This window comes from Frankliniella occidentalis, unplaced genomic scaffold (assembly GCF_000697945.3).
Source record: "Frankliniella occidentalis isolate FOCC.00 unplaced genomic scaffold, Focc_3.1 Scaffold274, whole genome shotgun sequence".
Classification (NCBI taxonomy): Eukaryota; Metazoa; Arthropoda; class Insecta; order Thysanoptera; family Thripidae; genus Frankliniella; species Frankliniella occidentalis.
Window position 1 is genome coordinate 116,780 of NW_026267400.1, and position 7,327 is coordinate 124,106.

Consider the following 7,327-nt stretch of genomic DNA (forward strand, 5'->3'; position numbering starts at 1 on the left):
CGCCCCCGTTTCCCCACCCCAGCCTCTTGCTGCTGGGCAGAAAAAATAGAAACAAAACCTCGACTTCTAAACCTACATATACAACGACGCGGGGGCAGGGCAGGAGATGTGGGTGCAACCTAACATATTGCACTATTGCGCTCGAAGTGGTACAAGTAGCCGGATTCGCAATCGCCGGTCTCTGAGCTCGGGCTGGTGAGCGTCCTGCGAACTCCCACGGAAATATTATAGACTAAAATAGAACTTTTGACTTGATATCATCTGCTTTCACGATCCGCTTCTGGTCGGAACTCTTTTTTTCCTTTTCTCCAATAGGACTGCGAAGTGTTACAGCCATTTGCAGGACCAGTCAGCGACTCTTTTGTCGGAGGACTTGAGATTGATTTAGAAGATGCTAAGTAAGACAAGGAATCATGTGAGCCAAAATCCAGAACAATGATGACCTATCAATGTATTCTTTCCTGTTCCTGCCTATGCTCCTGCAGTTACCCGTGCCCTTATCGTCCATCAAAGCAAGGCACATCTGGACTTGATGCATTACTAAGCCATATGGAAAAGAAACACTCAGATTGCCCAGATTATAAAGTTAAGCTAAGACAGACAAAGGATTTGTATGAAAAAGGTCGAAGGAAGCACAAGGCTGAGAAAACGTTAACATATGTGATTTATGCAACAGAACAGTTGTTAACAAAGGTGTGTCAAGTTTAAGGAGACACCAACGCACTGAAGTTTGTAAAAGTCAGCAACGAAAACAAACCAAAGCGAGGCTCAAGTTAAGCGAGCAAGAAGATACCGTCAAAGTGTCTAATTCCGGACCAGCAGGATAAATCCGGACACTGCTTTATTGCATTCCTACAGCAAATTACACAATGTAGGTTCATAATTTAGATAGATACTTTTCCGGGAGGCTCTAGAGATTTAAATAATTAGTAGTTTCACATCTTAGAGCCGCCCAGAGAAGTGCAACTTGAATAATAGGACCCGACCAGTACACACACTGTGAAACGGTACTTCAATGCGTGTGCCGCATAGCACCAATGCTAAGCCACGGTCACTAGATACAGCTTTAACCTCACTACGCTGGAGTCGAAATTTTTTAATATCGTGCGGACTTTTGCGCGTAATATTGACTGCATGGTATTTTACTCGATCTCTCACTTACAAATCTTAGTTAAAAATGCACTAAATTTTCAATTTTGACAAAGTCCTGTGAGGTAAAGATTGTTGTACACATTCTTATGGCGTATTTTGCGAAACCAATGTCCTTCTACTAAAATAGCACTGACTTCTGCAAAAGTTTCTTAACTTCTGAAATGGACCAATTTTGCCTAGAAAATTTCAATATCACTCTGGTTCCGCAGTTACGGGTTAAGTTGGTGTGTACTGGCACGCAGCTGCAGTGCAGTATTGGCATATCGACCTGTTCTACTGCCGTTTAATAGCATAAATAGGGACTGTCCGCAATTGCCCCGACTTCAGGTTTAAATTCGGACGGGGTTTCAGAGGCTTGTGCAGGTGAACTGGCGCAAAGAAAATTTCCTCTCAAGATGGAAAATATGTATCTCGGCGCCTAGTTTCTAGAATCCGCTGGAATTTTTCATACCCCTACCGGTGTTAGAAATATTGAGGAAAAACGGTCAAATTTGTCCGGAATATAACACTTTGACGGTATAATGAATGTTTTCAAAAGCCACAGTTTAAAGTGTCTTTTTTGTAACAGATTAACTTTGGTAGTTGCAAGGTCTATCTTCCTCATTATTATAAAATGTTCAATTTTTCTCAGACTTTACCTATAATTCAGCATATTATGTACATTCTGTTAAAATTGTAAATTTATAGATTTCCCTTATCCACTTTTAATGGTCAGGAAATATATTTAGCCTCCTTCTTCTCTTTGAAAGTATTATTTTTTATTTTTAAGTTTTACAGTATATGTTTGTTGACTAATGTGTTAGTAAGTTGTTAATTAAACTCACCAGCATTAAGGTATGTGATAATGAGTGCGTGAGTCACTATTTTAAGTTAAGCTTCAAGAAGAAAACTAAAATCTTTGATGCGTTCGGTTGCGTGATATCTTTGTGTGTTCTGTTCAGCCTATGGTGTTTTTCTTGTTTTAAGTGATATTTCAATTTATGGCTAAGCTAAGACATCACCTGTCATATCACATACTCTGCTCAAAAGGTAGTGGTGTGACTTAAGTTCCTGAGTTCTAATGGTTTGACAAGAAATAAGGCCTTAATCTCGTTTTTAAACATATATTTTCTGTAATTTTGTAATTATAAAGTCAATTTCCTATATTTGTACGTACCGCCACATTCTGGGCAAAAGTAAGAATGAGGACAGTGCTTTTAAGGCAACTTTTAAGGTGTTCTGCCTCTTTCTGGCAAAAAGTTAGATAAGTCTGTTGTACTTTTAAAGCATTGAAAAAGCCGTCTTCTTTTGTATTAAAAATATAAAACATTAAAGAACGGCGTTCCTATTACCTGCCTATTTGGCAGTGTGTGATAAAAGTTACTTACTTCCCCAAAGAAATTTCATGCAAAGTAGTTTTAACAATATACAATAAAGTTTTTTACTTGAATTTCTTTCCGTTTTGTTGTTTTACATCTGTTCTGGTGTGTCCATGTCATAAAGTAAGCACATTATTCCGGTGTCTAAATATAGTTTTACTTTGTTGATCTGCAATATTATATGTGCACTTTCTATAACTATTCTCAGTTGTCATAGAAAAATAGGTGCCACTTGAGAGTTCTATGGGGCTTTAATAACAATACCAAAATGGTCGTAAACATTTTAATTTTTTCCAGTCATTCTGTTGCTTGGACCTAATTGATTCTCTCTTAGCTTTCAAACAGTCAGGTGAACATTCTCAAACTTTTCAAATAGGATATGCTTCCTTAATTTCCACCAGAATATTCAGATCCCCTTATATAACAGTTTAAACCACCAAATGTAAAATTCACTCACAAGAGAGTCAGAGCTAAAGAAATAAGCAAAGTACTGTACTTCAATCCGATAATGATGTGGAACCGAACGCTGACATTAGTTTTGACTTAAACCAAAGCAGTAAAACATCCCATTTGAGCATAGACTTCTCTAGCAGTGCATTTGTACAAAATGCCAAATTGCAGTTGGTCCTACTATTGGCTTCCTCCCTTTAATTTGTATTGGTATGTAATGTACTTTCTAAATGTTCACTTCCCTTTCACCACTCATTTTGTGATGAAATTGTTTTTGCGGTGTTTACCAAGGTGGTAAGCAACATCATTCACACTCCGTGGACTAGCGTGGCCTACAAACATACACCAATTCGAATGGTATACAGCAGGTGAAAGGAAGGTGAAAGGTATCTCGATGCCTCTTTAAATTTCTAAGCGGGGTTCCCCAGGAACATCATCTTTACCCCGTGGACCACCGTGACCAAAAACAGAAACAATTTCGCTTCAATTCCGCAACAATTACGCTTCGAACGAGCCTACATGTGATATGTGTCTGAAGAACGGTGAAAGAAGTAATTGAGCCTCAGGAATCTACGAAATTTCTTTCATTTGGGATTTGAACCCTATCACATGCAGGCTTGATCGAAGCGAAATTTTTAGCTGAATGCGAAAATAGAAGTTTTAAAAACCTTGGTTTGCTTCAGCAGAAAATATTTGGGATAAACTAAAACGTTAACGCCTATTGACTTTAACGCCCCTCGAAAGGTGTTAATTCACACCTTTGTTTTACCAGTGACAGCGAAGCCTATTACTCCAATGATGATCAAAAAGTTTCGAGTCTGCCTGTGCGTGTGTTTGTCTGTCTGTAATCACCATAGCTCGAGAACGGATTAAGCTAGGTATCTGAAATTGTAAGTGTAACGTGGTAATAGAAAAAGCAAGAACTGTATTGATTTTCAGCCCTCTAGCTCAAAAATTGGCTGAGAGCAAGCTATTTAATTGGCATTTAGAAATGTTGCTAATTTTTAAATATTTTTTTGTGGTTTCCTAATGGTAACTCGGCAAAGTAGAAGCCGCACTACTATAATTTTGCCCTTTTGGCTCTATCTCTCAGAGTTTGGGCGCCAGAGGAAGTTTTCCACACGGAAATGACCCCAAAACATTTAAATGTTTTTCTTAGATATTTGTTGGTCTCCAGTGGGGTAACACGTCAAAATAAAACACCGTGGACCAAAATTTCTGACTTTTGAGGCCGAAGGCCTCTGAACTATGCCTTTTGCCCGACTCGGGTGTCAGCGCCGCAGGCCTAGTAGATGTATGCCGGGCGCGTCGTAGCTGACTGATTCGTGAGATGTCGCGAAGCCCGAAGCCTGTTACGCAAGACGTGGTCAATCGTACATGTACCTAGTTAAAATCTAAGCGCATACACCACACCCGATCTCGCAGTGCGAGAAAGCACCTAGCCGCACTTGCCATTTTCAGGTCGATGGGCATGCTTGTCGCCGCTGAAACTCAGACCGTCACCTTCGCAACCCGTCGCCTGATACGAGCAACCGCCCTCCAGCTGCTTGGCTGCCGGGACACGCCAGCAGCGGAACCTCCATTAGCTCTTATGGCGCGTTCACCAGTTCGTTCTTTTCTCCGCCGCGTTCCCGTTCACGTTCTCCAAGTGGTTCCCGAGAAGCCCCCCAGTCTAAGAGTGGAAGTCGCATAGAGGAAGGATGTGTCCACGGTGTAGAGAGATACGGTTGGCGGCACGAGCAGGCCTTTCCCGGGGTAGCGGCTGAAGCAAGAGCCGTACCGTAGGGAGTTTGCCACTTTCGATGTGCGTACCTGCACCGGGGATTAAGTGCCCGCGGGGACCAGCGCGTAAATGCGGAGCAGGGTGCTCCCGCCCCGCGACCATTTGGGCCCACTTGCGACGCGGCCGAGGGGTGGCCCCGCTCCGCAATACTTTGTGCCCACTTGCGATGCGCCGCTTGGCCAAGGCAAGCCCCATGCCTAAGCGTTACGCGGAGCGATAGCGAAGCGCAACGCTGCACGGATCAGACAATTAGTGACTTCATGTATTGAGTTAGGTTTGTTAATCTAGGTTTGATTCATTTTAGTTTTCAAACCAACTGTTTTCAAATGTAGTAGTAGCATTACTGACTTCATGTATTGAGTTAGGTTGTTAGTTTAAGTTTGCTCCATTTTATTGTTAAAAACTAATTCGCTTCAAGATAATACCATTACTGATCGTTCTGTATTGAATTAGGTTTGTTAGTTTAGGCTTGCTTCTTTTTATTTATTGGTTTTAAAGTTATAAGTTTATAGTTATAGCCCGCCCAGACCGCCTTTGCATAGCCAACTTAAATATTCATAGAATTTTTTTAGTAAAATTGCGGAGCAGCTGTCCAAACGTCCTGTCCAACACGGATAAATTACGCCTGTTGTAGAGTGCAACAATTTCCCACCCCAGTTCGTCTGCTCCGAGAGCGTCCTGATAGCAGGCAACTGACGCGGCCCATCGCAAGTGGGCACAAATCGCTACAGAGCGGGCCGCGTCGAATGTACCCGCTTAGGGACCGGCCCCCGAGCAGCGCGTCGCAAGTGATACCTTTCGGGGAGAGACTCAGGTAGCCACATCGCAACTGGGCTACGGCCGTACCGTATTCTAGTAACCCGGCCGCGGGCGCCGCAGTGGTCGGATGAGAGTCAACTAACGTGCCTAACGCGCCTACCTGCGGCCCGGGGCGTCCATCCCTCCCGCCGGCCACCCCTGCTCAGCTTAGCTCGGTCAGGCTAGTACTTTCCCACCGTAGCGCAGCAGGAGAAGGTGGGCTAATTGCAATTAGAAACAATCACACACAATCTAAAACTATCGACACAATCACACACAATCGGACACAATCACACACAATCGGACACAATCATGACACAATTTTTAAAATTATGTCCCAATATTCACTCAACAATGTGAAACAATCAGAGACAATCAGAGACACAATCATACACAATCACATACAATCACACACAATCTGAAACAATGATTGTCTAGACCCAATCATGTGTACACTTTTTTGACCAGTTCCACACCCCTCGGGTTTTGACCGAACCGCTGTTTTGTCCGAACCGCTGTTTTGTCCGAACCGCTGTTTTAACCCGACCCCCTCTGCTTCCCTAGATATGTTTGTGATCCAGTAGCAGACAATGTTCATTACGTTTTATGCAGTCGGCAGGGTTCAAAGCGCTGGGCTATAATGGCAACACTCCTTGAGAAATATGAGAATTTTACTGGTACGGGAGTCGTGGCATCCGACGGGCGGAAGTAATCCCCTTTCATTGCTGAGGACGACGAGGAACAGAAGACAAACCTTAAGAAATCCGTAGCGGAGGAATTCGTTGCTCTCGGTTTGAGGTGAGTTACCTTTGTACAGTGTAGTGTAACGTTCCACTGATACTAACCACTATGTTGATATGCCCCCCGCCCCTCCCTCGTCTGTTCCATTTGTTCTTACCTGAAGTCGGGTCAAGCAGGCAGGGGGTGGAGGAAAGAGAAAGGGGGGGGGGGGATCAACCAAGCACGAGCAACAATTTAAAGTGTTACGTGTTAACTTGTTCCCTTTTGTCTGCAGCTGATCCCTCCTGCACCGGCAGCCGTCGTCAGGAGCAGAAACCCCGTTGACCTCCTCCAGTGGTGACCAATCACAAACACTTGCCCCATAAAAGACAGCAAGTCCCTGGTCTGGCCTCAGTTTTCGACACCTCACTAATGACGAGTGTACTCGAGCGTTCTCGACACCAGTCCGATATCGTATCAATATATCAAAATCTTCATATCGCACATTCCTAGATACGGGTTACGCACTCGGCGAGCAGAGTTTTCAACTCAAGACTCATGGTGTTGCACCGTGGCCAGGAGAAAAAAAAAGCTGAAGGTCGGCTTTTTACTGTGGGAAAGCAAAATTTACCTGACTCGGGACTAACACTTACCTGGTTTTAACCGCCACTTTATTGCACAAGTTCATCTACCCAACTTTAACATGATATACTTGAACACTTAACAAACAAGTATCTCAAATTAAGCTGATGAGAGATCAGTATCAATATTAAGCTCGATTCATTTATATTGATTCAGGTATCTGTCAGGTCATCACTAACTGATTTAAAGTAATATTTTGCTGATGTTTTGGTGATATTTATCTTATCTCTTTACCATGTTTACTCAGCGATGGATCGACCCGTACGAAAAAGTTTAGTCCGGCATCAGTCCGTTTTCGGTCCGCAAAGAGTCCGGCTGGACAGTCCGTCATCAGTCCGCCAAAGCGAGCGGACTAGTCCGCGAAAAAAGCCAGATCGACCAAAAAACGACCTATTTGCCGGACTAGTCCGGCTGGAACTAGTCC